This window comes from Cervus elaphus, chromosome 5 (genome assembly GCF_910594005.1).
Source record: "Cervus elaphus chromosome 5, mCerEla1.1, whole genome shotgun sequence".
NCBI lineage: Eukaryota > Metazoa > Chordata > Mammalia > Artiodactyla > Cervidae > Cervus > Cervus elaphus.
In genome coordinates, this window is record NC_057819.1 from 15,755,426 (window position 1) to 15,767,948 (window position 12,523).

The following is a 12,523-nucleotide window of genomic DNA, read 5'->3' on the forward strand; positions in this document are numbered from 1 at the left end:
GAGGGAGGTGGGAGGGGGGATCGGGATGGGGAATACGTGTAGATCTATTGCTGATTCATGTCAATGTATGACAAAACCCACTGAAAAAATAAATAAATAAATTTAAAAAAAAAAAGCACAAGTAACAACTTAGATTTGCAACAAGCACTGAAGTTGGTAGTAGGGGCAGGCTTGTGAGACTGCTTCCTTATCCTGGGAGATCTGATGCTACTGTCAGGTAGATAGTGTCAGAATTAAGTTAATACCTTGGTAGTGTTAGAAAGCACACATGAGAATAGCGTATCTCACAGAACAAACCAGGATGCTCAAAAAACAGAGAAGGCCCTAGAAGAAAAAAGGCATAATCAAGATCATGACACAGTAACCATCTGCTGATGCCATTGCCACTTGTTTCTGTTCTCTTAGATTTTTCTTTTTTAAAATTTTTATTGGAATACAGTTGATTTACAATGTTGTATTAGTTTCAGGTGTACTATTCTCCTAGACTCTTAATACCACAACTGCTAGAAATTGTCTCTGTAATGCCCTAAGCTCTCAAGATTCAAAGTCCTGGGTGGGAGCATCTGACTGATCAAAGACACAAGTCCATGTCCAGCTGCCAGGCAATCAATAAATGAATATCTACTTGTGCTTCTTCCATATCCATAGGAGAAGGAGGACCACTGCCTCCCTCCTGAATCCAAGATGGGATAATGTTCAAGTGATGGGCAACCCATAGGAAATGATGGAATAACAGCTGACCTGTTTCAAATCCTAAAAGATGATGCTGTGAAAGTGCTGCACTCAATATGCCAGCAAATTTGGAAAACTCAGCAGTGGCCACAGGACTTGAAAAGGTCAGTTTTCATTCCAATCTCAAAGAAAGGCAATGCCAAAGAATGTTCTAACTACTGCACAATTGCACTCATCTCACACGCTAGCAAAGTAATGCTCAAAATTCTCCAAGCCAGGGTTCAACAGTACATGAACCGTGGACTTCCAGATGTTCAAGCGGGATTTAGAAAAGGCAGAGGAACCAGAGATCAAATTGCCAACATCCGTTGGATCACAGAAAAAGCAAGAGAATTACAGAAAAACATCAACTTCTGCTTTAGTGACTACAACAAAGCTTTTGACTGTGTAGGTCACAATAACCTGGAAAATTCTTCAAGACATGAGAGTAGCAGATCACCTTACCTGCCTCCTGAAAAATCTGAATGCAGGTCAAGAAGCAATAGTTAGAACCAGACATGGAACAATGGACTGGTTCCAAATTGGGAAAAGAGTACGTCAAGGCTGTATATTGTCACCCTGCTTATTTAACTTATATGCAGAATACATCATGTAAAGTGCCAGGCTGGATGAAACACAAGCTGGGATCAAGACTTCCAGGAGAAATATCAATAACCTCAGATACACAGATAACATCACCCTTATGGCAGAAAGCGAAGAGGAACTAAAGAGCCTCTTGATGAAAGTGAAAAAGCTGGCTTAAAACTCAACATTCAAAAAATGAAGATCATGGCATCCAGTCCCATCACTTCATGGCACATAGATGGGGAAACCATGGCAACAGTGACAGACTTTATTTTCTTGGGCTCCAAAATCACTGCAGATGGTGACTGCAGCTATGAAATTAAAAGATGCTTGCTCCTTGGAAGAAAAGCTATGACCAAGCTAGACAGCACATTAAAAAACAGAGAGTTGTGGTTTTTTGTTTTTTTTTTTTTTGCCAACAATGGTCCATCTTGTCAAAGCTACAGTTTTCCCAGTAGTCATGTATGGATGTGAGAGTTGGACTATAAAGAAAGCTGAGCGCCGAAGAATTGATGCTTTTGAACTGTGGTGTTGAAGATGACTCTTGAGAGTCTCTTGGACAGCAAGGAGATCAAACCAATTAATCCTAAAGGAAATCAGGCCTGAATATTCATTGGAAGGACTGATGCTGAAGCTGAAACTCCAATACTTGGGCCGCCTGATGCGAAGAACTGATTCATTTGAGAAGACCCTGATGCTGGGAAGGATTGAAGGCAGGAGGAGAAAGGGATGACAGAGGATGAGATGGTTGGATGGCATCACTGACTCAATGCACATAAGATTGAGCAAGCTCCGGGAGTTGGTGACGCATGTGGAAGCCTGGTGTGCTGTAGTCCATGGGGTCGCAAAGAGTCAGACATGACTGATTGAATGAACTGAACTCATTCATAGCCCAGAGGATAAGAAACAAACTTGGATTTAGAGCATTTCAGTTTTTAATTTTGTCTCGTTACTCAATTCCTTCTAATCTAAGTCCTATGTGCTTAAGCTTTTTCTATATATACAAAATCTTAGCCTTCTTATGAGTTTAATAAATGGTATAATGACCCCAAAGCAGTGTTCAACTATTCATTCATTCAACACTTACTGGATACCTGCTATGCTTAAAGACATCATGCTATGTGTTAAAAAATACATAACCCTGAAATGTGTTCACCAGAAAATAATTATTTAGAACAAGTGCATGTTGCAACTACTATAGAAGTTCAAAAGAGGGAGAGAGAACTTCTAACTCTAAGGAGCAGAGGTTGGGGATGGGCAGGTGATTGATGGCTTCATGGTAGAAATAGCATTTGGAATGCTATGTAATGAACAGGAAATAATTGGAGCTTGCAGCATGTACTGGCAAGTAATTAAAGGGGTTGTTTTGCAGGTTCAGGACAGGATCCTTTGGAAACAAAGCTGGAAGAGTCTAAAGGATCTAGACTGTCCAGGTCAAGACTGAATACCATGCAAAGAATTTTAAGCTTTTTAACTGTAAATAATAAGATCATTTAATATTAAAATCAGTCTTCAAGAAAAACACTCTAGTTGTTTGGGAGTAATATACAGGTTAGAATTGAAATAGTATATTTAAAAACATTATGCACACATCATAGAAAAAAATTGGAAGAATATAGATGAAAATGTTAACAGTGATTATCTTTGGGTATTGGGAACATAGGCATTTTGTTTTCTTTTTTACCTTTCTGTACATGCTATATTTTCTCCATTGTAATTGAAAAAGTAAGCTAAAAATATCTTTTTAAAAAAATGGACTGGAATAGGACACTAGAGCAGGAAGGTCAAGTTAGGGCTACCAAGCAAGAAAGAATGATAATATTCTTCTATAACGTTGGGAATAAAATTGAAAGCAGAAGGCAGGTACCATGTCTCTGGATTCAAAAATAACATAGTAATAACATGGTCATAGAACCAGTAATTGATGGGCTACATAGCATGAAAAAGATACAGAAGTCAAAGTTAGCTCTGAGGCTCTAAAATCAAGGGAAAAAGAAGGTAACTGTTCTATAAACAAAAATAGGGAATTCAGCAGAAGGCAGAAGTTTAATAGTAGAAAGATGGTAAGTGTATCCCAGCCAAAATGATGTTTAAGTGCCAGATGGGTATCCAGGTAGAAATATACAGCAAGGAGGAAGAAATACAGGCTGAAGTTCAGGGGAAACAATGGAGTCAGAGATTCAGATGTGGAATTATTTGTGTAAGGTAGATAAGAAACTCAAGAGGGAACAATGGTAACTTTGGCAAAAGTTGCAGAGAGAAAGGCTGAGAATAAAATTTGGGAGAAATATTTAAAGTTGAATCCTTAGTGTTGTTATGTAAGTACTAAGTACAGTATATCTTTAATTACACATTCATTCCATTTTATATATAATCAAAAGGTAAAAATTACTTCTCTGAGTCTAACAAATTAAGATGAATAGTCAAAAGAATAGTATCAGAAATAAAATTTAGGGAATCAACTGGCAGTTCAGTGGTTAGGACTCTGCATCTTCATTGCTGATGGCCCTGGTTCAATCCCTGGTCAATGAACTAAGATCCCATGAGTCATGTGGCATGACCAAAAAAAAAAAAAAAAAAGAGAGAGAGAGAAATTAAATTCAAATTTTAAAATAAATTGGCTTTTGCTTCATGCCAATTTATATATATATATATATATATATATATATATATATATATATAAAATAGTTCCCTGTTTTTCTGTCCTTGGAAATGTATTTTGAAAAAAGAAAATATGTGTAGTACAGCAATAAAATGAACCAAATGACCTGCAATTGCTAAGTTAACCTGTATATTTTTTACATTCTCTTTATAATCAGAATTTTAGATTTGGAATGGATCTAGCATGGCTTAAGTAATTTCTAAATAGTTTAGCAGCAATGCATTGGTGTCATTATGGTCTCAATTAAATTAATGATCAGAAACTTGCCACGTGGATTGCAAGCATCCTGATTCAGTGGAAAGAATTCTAAGTGAAAGACAGAACTCTTAGGTCCTAATTCCATACTGGTCCCCAAATGGCTTTTCAGCATTAAGTTATTTAATTTCTCAAAGCCTCAGTTTCCTGGTTTTGGGGCTAACTCAGATAATCTCTAAGTTTCATTCAACTCTACAAGTCTATGATTATGTATGATACCACTTACATGTGGATTCTAAAATATGAAACGAATGAACCTATCTAAGAAACAGAAACAGATTCATAGACATAGATAACAGATCTGTGGTTGTCAAGGGGGAGAGGGTTAGGGGAGGGATGTAGTGAGACGTTGGGACTAGCAGATGTAAGGTATTATATGTGTAATAGATAAACAAGGTCTTAAGGAGTACGTCAAGGCTGTATATTGTTACCCTGCTTATTTAACTTATATGCAGAGTACATCATGCAAAATACTGGGCTGAATGAAGCAAAAGCTGGAATCAAGACTGCTGGGAGAAATATCAATAATCTCAGATATGCAGACACCATACTTAATGGCAGAAATCGAAAAGGAACTAAACAGCCTCTTGATGAAAGTGAAAGAGGAGAGTGAAAAAGCTGGCTTAAAACTCAACATTCAAAAAATGAAGATCATGGCATCCAGTCCCATCACTTCATGGCACATAGATGGGTAAACCATGGAAACAGCGACAGACTTTATTTTCTTGGGCTCTAAAAGTACTGCAGATGGTGACTGCAGCCATGAAATGAAAAGACCCTTGCTCCTTGGAAGAAAAGCTATGACCAACCTAGACAGCATATTAAAAAGCAGAGACATTACTTTGCTGACGAAGGTCTGTCTAGTTAAAGCTGTGGTTTTACCACTAGTCATGTATGGATGTGAGAGTTGGACTACAAAGAAAGCTGAGCACTGAAGAACTGATGCTTTTGAACTGTGGTGTTGGAGAAGACTCTGGAGAGTCCCTTGGACTGCAAGGAGATCAAACCAGTCAATCCTAAAGGAAATCAGGTCTGAATATTCACTGGAAGGACTGATGCTAAGGCTGAAGCTCCAATACTTTGGCCACCGATGTGAAGAACTGACTCATTGGAAAACACCCTGATGCTGGGAAAGACTGAAGGCAGGAGAAGGGATGAGGATGAGATGGTTGGATGGCATCACTGACTCGATGGACATGAGTTTGAGTAAGCTGCAGGAGTTGGTGATGGACAGGGAAGCCTGGTGTGCTGCAGTCCATGGGGTCTCAAAGAGTCAGACACAACTGAGTGACTGAACTGACTGACTGACTATATAGCATAGACAGCTAGACTTAGTATCTATGATAAACCATAATGGAAAAGAATATTTTAAAAAATGTATAACTGGATCACTTTTCTGTACAGTAGAAATTAGCAAAACATTGTAAATCAACAAAACTTAAAAATATGTGTATGATTATGGCATGTTGAGTGGTTTTAAAATCTTATTCAAATACACACACACACACACAGAAAATGTCCTGAGTTCAATATAACTGAAATTGCCAGTAATCTTCACTTTAATTGTTCCAAATTCAAATAAAAGAAAAGCTAAAGATAAAAACACTTTTAGCCTCTGTGAATTTTACCTGCCATTGATGAAGGCACTGCGAGAGTCCTGTATTTATAACTTATGACTCCCTGCTACAGGATTAACAATGCCAGGCACTGGAGATAAAAGAACATGCAGCAATAAGTGCTTTGAAAATAAACCTTCTTAGAGTTAATGAAGGATTATCTGGCATGCAATTTTTCTAAAATGCCACAGCTATTAGCACGTTCTTTTCTCATTTGTTTGTTGGGACAGTTTCTCTCCTGTCTCTACTTTGTGGCCCGGAAAGCTTTAGGGACCTTAAAAACCCAGACTTAGGGATCCTAAAACATAAAAATTAAATTGTGTATACTTAAATTTGGGGTTTTCCCAGTGGCTCAGTGGTAAAGAATCTGCCTGCAATGCAGGAGCCTCAGAAGACAGAGGTTCAATCCCTGGGTTGGGAAGATCCTCTGCATGAGGGTATGGCAACCCACTCCACTAATCTTGCGTGGAGAATTCCCATGGACAGAGGAGCCTGGTGAGCTACAGTCCATAGGGTCACAAAGAGTTGGACATGACTTAAGCAACCTATAATGTATACTTATATTTACGTCTATGGAAAAAGGCCCATTTGGCCTCTGCTATGCACTGAATTATATACCCCTCAAAATTCATATTTTGAAACTCAGCAGTGGCCACAGGATCGGAAAAGGTGTTTTCTTTTCTTTTTTTTGGAAAAGGTGTTTTCATTTCAATCCCAAAGAAGGGCAATGTGAAAGAATGTTCAAACTACCATACAATTGCACTCATCTCACACGCTAGCAAAGTAATGCTCAAAATTCTCCAAGCCAGGCTTCAACAGTACTTGAACCATGAACTTCCAGATGTTTTAAGCTGGATTTAGAAAAGGCAGAGGAACCAGAGATCAAATTGCCATCATGCGTTGGATCATAGAAAAAGCAAGAGAATTCCAGGAAAAATCTACTTCTGCTTTATTGACTACGTCAAAGCCTTTGACTGTGTGGATCACAACAAACTGTGGGAAATTCTTCAAGACATGGGAATACCAGACCACCTTATCTTCCTTCTGAGAAATCTGTATGCAGCTCAAGAAGCAACAGTTAGAACTGGATATGGAACAAGAGACTGGTTCCAAATTGGGAAAAGAATACGTCAAGGCTGTATATTGTCACCCTGCTTATTTAACTTATATGAGGAGTACATCATGTGAAATGCCAGGCTGGATGAAGCACAAGCTGGGATCAAGATTGCCAGGAGAAATATCAATAACCTCAGATATGCAGATGACACCATACTTATGGCAGAAAGTGAAGAGGAACTAAAGAGCCTCTTGATGGAAGTCAAAGAGGAGAGTGAAAAAACTGGCTTAAAACTCAACATTCAAAAGACTAAGATCATGGCATCCAGTCCCATCACTTCATGGCAAATAGATAGGGAAACAGTGGAAACAGTGACAGACGTTATTTTTGGGGGGCTCCAAAATCACTGTGGATGTTGACTGCAGCCATGAAATTAAAAGATGCTTGCTCCTTGGAAGAAGAGTTATTACTAACCTAGACAGCATATTAAAAAGCAGAGACATTACTTTGCCAACAAAGGTCCGTCTAGTCAAAGCTATGGTTTTTCCAGTAGTCATGTAGGGATGTGAGGGTTGGACCATAAAGAAAGCTGAGCATTGAAGAATTGATGCTTTTGAACTGTGGTGTTGAAGAAGACTCTTGAGAGTCCCTTGGGCTGCAAGAAGATCAAACCAATCTTAGAGGAAATCAGTCCTGAATATTCACTGGAATAACTGATGCTGAAACTGAAACTCCAATACTTAGGCCACCTGATGTGAAGAACTGATTCACTAGAAAAGACCCTGATGCTGGGAAAGACTGAAGGCAGGAGAAGGGATGAGGATGAGATGACTGGATGGCATCACTGACTCGATGGTCATGAATTTGAGCCAGCTCCGGGAGTTGGTGATGGACAGGGAAGCCTGGCATCCTGCAGTCCATGGGGTCATAAAGACTCGGACATGATGAAGTAACTGAACTGAACTGAATGCTCTCTGTGACTATATTTGAAGATAGAGCCTTTGAGGAGTAATTTAGATTAAATGAAATCATAAGGATAGGGAATATCTGTTAGGATTGGTGACCTTATGAGAAGAGGAAGAGAAGAAAGATCTGTCTCCGCAACACATACCTCACACACGTAAGGAGGAAAGGCTGTACGAGCGCAACTCCAGAAGGTGAACAGGAAGAGAGACCTCACCAGAAACTGAGTGCTGGCACCGTGCTCCTGGACTTCCCACACTCTGTAACTGTGAGAAAATAAATTTCTATTGTTTAAAGCACCCAGTCTGTGGTCCTTTGTTATAGCGGCCTGGGCAGACTAAGACCACCTCCTTAATCAATTTTTGGACTAAGATTTCAAACAATTTACTAAACTAATAGACAAAATGTATTTTTTTTCAGGTAGCTAGAGAAACTAATCCTTTGATAATCCTTTTCCATTCAAAAATATATCTTGGTAATTCAAAGAATCTGGTAGGGAAATATTATTTTTTGAACTACAAGAAAAAGTTTACAATTACTCCATTAGTTTCTACCAAATAACTTAAAAAACATAAATAAATATGGTAATTAGAGCACACATACTTGATTTCAAGTATAAAATCTTGACCTAAAATATGTTTCCTAAAACTCTGCATTTATTTGATCTTTGAACAATACTACTCTGAATGAGAACCTCAAATGTATAAATTCCACAAGATATAAGTGATTACAAGTACTTTCCTGTTCAAGTATTTAAAGCAATTTCTTCATACTTGAGTGATTTACTTGAAATTCAGAAAGTGAATGAACCCTGTCAGTTCTCTATATACCACTTGATTAAAAAAAAAACAAGGAAAAAAACCTCTGTAAAGCTGTTTATGAATGGAATCCATTCCCGACACTACTGCCAGCATTATCAACCTGAAAGTAAAATCTCACCACACCACTCTCCAGTTTAAAACCCTTTAATCCCATCATGTATAGGATATAAAATCCAAGCTCCTTGTAAATAGATGGCAAATAAAATCCTCTGTGATCTGCTCCTTGTCTGCTCTTGAACTCTGTCCTTAGTAACTTCAGGGCCTCACCCTGGACCCCCAGCTATTTCAGACTACTTCCCTGGGATATCAAGAAGCATCTCTTGGCAAACTCTTTTCTTCTGAGATATCTAGAATTTCTTCAAGAATCTGCTTATACAGTACCTCATCAGAGAAACTTTTCTGACTCTCCTCCAGGCTGAGGTGGGTTTTTTCCTTTATGTTTCCACAGAAGGGCACTGTGAACATTTATATACATGGTATAAACACAGATTTAGGTTGTCTTAGGTAAATGTTTCTCCATTAGGACCCTACACTAGGGTCCTAGGAACAAGGGATCATATTTCTATCTCCAGTGCCTAGCAAACTGGTTGGCATTTGACCAAAATATGTTGTTGAATTATACTAATTATACTAATTCAGATACCAAATACACTAAGTTGTTTATGAGTTTCAGGAATATTATGGCAAATTTTTTTTTGTTAAATGATAAGCATCACTCCTCCAAGTGTTTTAAAATTATTATTTCTCCAGGTTGCTTTACTTCAAAATGATCTTGACCTTTATTTTGAAAATTTGTAATTTTATTGAACTACCTGGTACCCAAATGTCAATAATTTCAGAGTTGTCAGCATTCCCAACTTACTCGTTCAAGAGCCCATTTTTAATGAAACCGGCACCTGGTAATACATCATTTAAACATTGAGAAACATCCCTGCGAGTTGAAATTAGCATGTATTATTTTTTTCAGTGAAATAAAATCTATATTACATATTAAATAAAATTTAATCCTGTTATACTGTATTTTTTCCACATGGGCAGTCATAATACCTGGCCATCTTTACATTAAGTAATTTAGAATCCATTCCTTAGGCCTGCCTTCCATCAACAAGGCAAAAATTTCACTTATATTGGTTTACAGGACTTCAGTCTTTTTCTTTTAGAGTATTCATTCATTATTGCTTTTGACAAATGAACTGAGCTTAGAACAAATGTAAAAGAGAAAATCAACAAGCAAGTATTTTAGTTGTTATAGGCACTAAGGAAAGAAGGAAGTAAAAGCTGCTTTCAGTAGTAGGCCCTGGCTTAATGTAACCAACACTGTCATGACCATACTGACATTTATTCAAAGTTCACTATGTACCATGCATTATATATTACCTCATTTAAACTTTAACACAATACTATGAAAGACTTACCATTATAGATCTCAGTTTACAGATAAAAATCTGAGACCGAGCTTCACAGAGCTAGTGTAATGTAGAGCTGGGATTTAAATCTAGACTGTTCAATCTCAAGCTCATTCTCTCAACCACTATGGTACAGTTTTCAGTTAAATCGCTATATAAAAGATTTCAGAAATTAATGACTTGATAAATTATAAAGGATTCCGTCTAGCCGACAATATTCCTGAATACTAGCCGCTTAATCTTTTGACTTTCTTTACCAAACCAGAAGATCAAGCCCTTCTGTCTAAAACTTTCTTTTCACTTAGTGCTTTAAAAAAAAAAGTCACCATTGAGAATTTCTGTTCAGCAAATTGTAGCGTGCCAATTCAAGACAAGGGAAGCCTAAGTGTTCCAAAATCTTCTGTACAGGAGGTAATCCTGTGTTGGGACTTTCAGAGATGCCTTAATAAACAAGAAAGTATTTAAAACTTTAACTCTTGCCTAATTTCTAATATTGCAAGAATAACTCAGCATTCTTAGTCACTTTTAATTTTGCTTTGCCACTGGCAGAAGGGCAAGCATCCATATACGCTGACAGGATACATGTCAGAGCAGTTTAATCCCGTTGAAAGTTGCCTTACACTGTTTCAGCAATTCTCTCTCACAGGAACTGCTGTTTTCAAAAATATATGAACCCACATCTATTATAGATAATATATAAGCAAACAAATAGCAGTACTAAAATGCCTTTAAAAAGTAAACAGTCTTTTAACAACTGACCTTGGATAGTTTCAAATTTTTAAATTAATTTTGAGTGATAGAAAAAGTATAAAAGCAACTGAATTTAATATCCAGAGGAAAAGTTTTATCCTTTATGTATTTAAAATGTAGGAGAGACAAACCACACAAGCAAATGATACTTATAGTAAATTCAATCTCCTCCTAAATAAATATTGCTTCCAATCTCATGGACCAGAGAAGAGGGGAACTAGTGAACCACTAAAGAAATTTAGCTCTACTTAGGTGTAAAGAAAGACAGGAAGAATGAAAGACAGGATGAAAGAAAGAAAGAAGGAAGAAAGAAAGTGAAGACACTCAGTCGTCTCTGACTTTTTGCGACCCCATGGACTGTAGCCTACCAGGCTCCTCCATCCATGGGATTTTCCAGGCAAGAGTACTGGAGTGGATTGCCATTTCCTTCTCCAGGGGATCTTCCTGACCCAGGGTTTCAACCAGGTCTCTGGAATTGCAGACAGATGCTTTTCCATCTGATGATCCACCTGACTGAAACAAGGCTTCTCAATAAATTATTCTTTAAATTTATTTCAACGATGTGGAAAGAAAAAGCTTTCTAGGATATAAAAGAATTGCCAATAATGTGAATAAATCTGTTCAGTCCTTTAATTTATAGTCCAGTTTGTCAATTTTTAAGAAAATCTTAGCCCAATTTTGACAAATACAAAAATTCCATGCCATTTTAGGACATCCCTGGTGATCCTGTTGCTAAGACTCGCAGTTCAGTTCAGTTCAGTTCAGTCGTGTCTGACTATTTGCAGCCCCATGGATTGCAGCACACCAGGCTTCCCTGTCCATCACGAACTCCTGGAGCTTGCTCAAACTCATATCCATCGAGTCGATGATGCCATCCAACCATCTCATCCTCTGTCATCCCCTTCTCCTCCCGCCTTCAATCTTTCCCAGCATCAGGGTCTTTTCCAATGAGTCAGTTCTTCACATCGGTGGCCAAAGTATTGGAGCTTCAGCCTCAGCATCAGTCCTTCCAATGAATATCCAGGATTGAATTCCTTTAGGATTGACTGGTTTGATCTCCTTGCAGTCCAAGGGACTCTCCAGAGTCTTCTCCAACACCACAGTCCAAAAGCATCAGTTCTTCAGTGCTCAGCTTTCTTTATAGTCCAACTCTCACATCCATACATGACTACAGGAAAAACAATAGCTTTGACTAGTCGGACCTTTGTCAGCAAAGTAATGCCTCTGCTTTTTAATATGCTGTCTAGGTTGGTCATAGCTTTTCTTCCAAGGAGCAAGCATCTTTTAATTTCATAGCTGCAGTCACCATCTGCAGTGATTTTGGAGCCCAAGAAAATAAAGTCTGTCGCTGTTTCCATGGTTTACCCATCTATGTGCCATGAAGTGATGGGACTGGATGCCATGATCTTTGTTTTTTTGAATGTTGAGTTTTAAGCCAGGTTTTTCACTTTCATCAAGAGGCTCTTTAGTTCCTCTTCACTTTCTGCCATAAGGGTGATATCATCTGCGTATCTGAGATTATTGATATTTCTCCTCGAAATCTTGATTCCAGCTTGTGCTTCATCCAGCCCAGGATTTTGCATGACATACTCTGCATATAAGTTAAATAAACAGGGTGGCAATATACAGCTTTGATGTACTCCTTTACCAATTTGGAATCAGTCTGTTGTTCCATGTCTGGTTCTAACTGTGGCTTC

General features: G+C 38.0%; 1 protein-coding gene across 5 annotated transcripts in view; it reads right to left on the reverse strand.

Annotated features, from left to right (window-relative positions):
• The window catches only part of TAOK3 (TAO kinase 3), a 188,570-nt gene that overhangs the window by 103,788 nt on the left and 72,259 nt on the right, over positions 1 to 12,523 (reverse strand). Inside the window, exon 1 of one of the 5 annotated variants that reach the window (XM_043901798.1) lies at positions 7,998 to 8,016. The exons of the other annotated variants lie outside the window; for them this stretch is intronic. The gene's annotated coding sequence lies outside the window, so the exon portion shown is untranslated. Of the gene's footprint in view, positions 1 to 7,997; positions 8,017 to 12,523 lie in introns of those variants that run through there. 5 annotated transcript variants of the gene reach the window in all.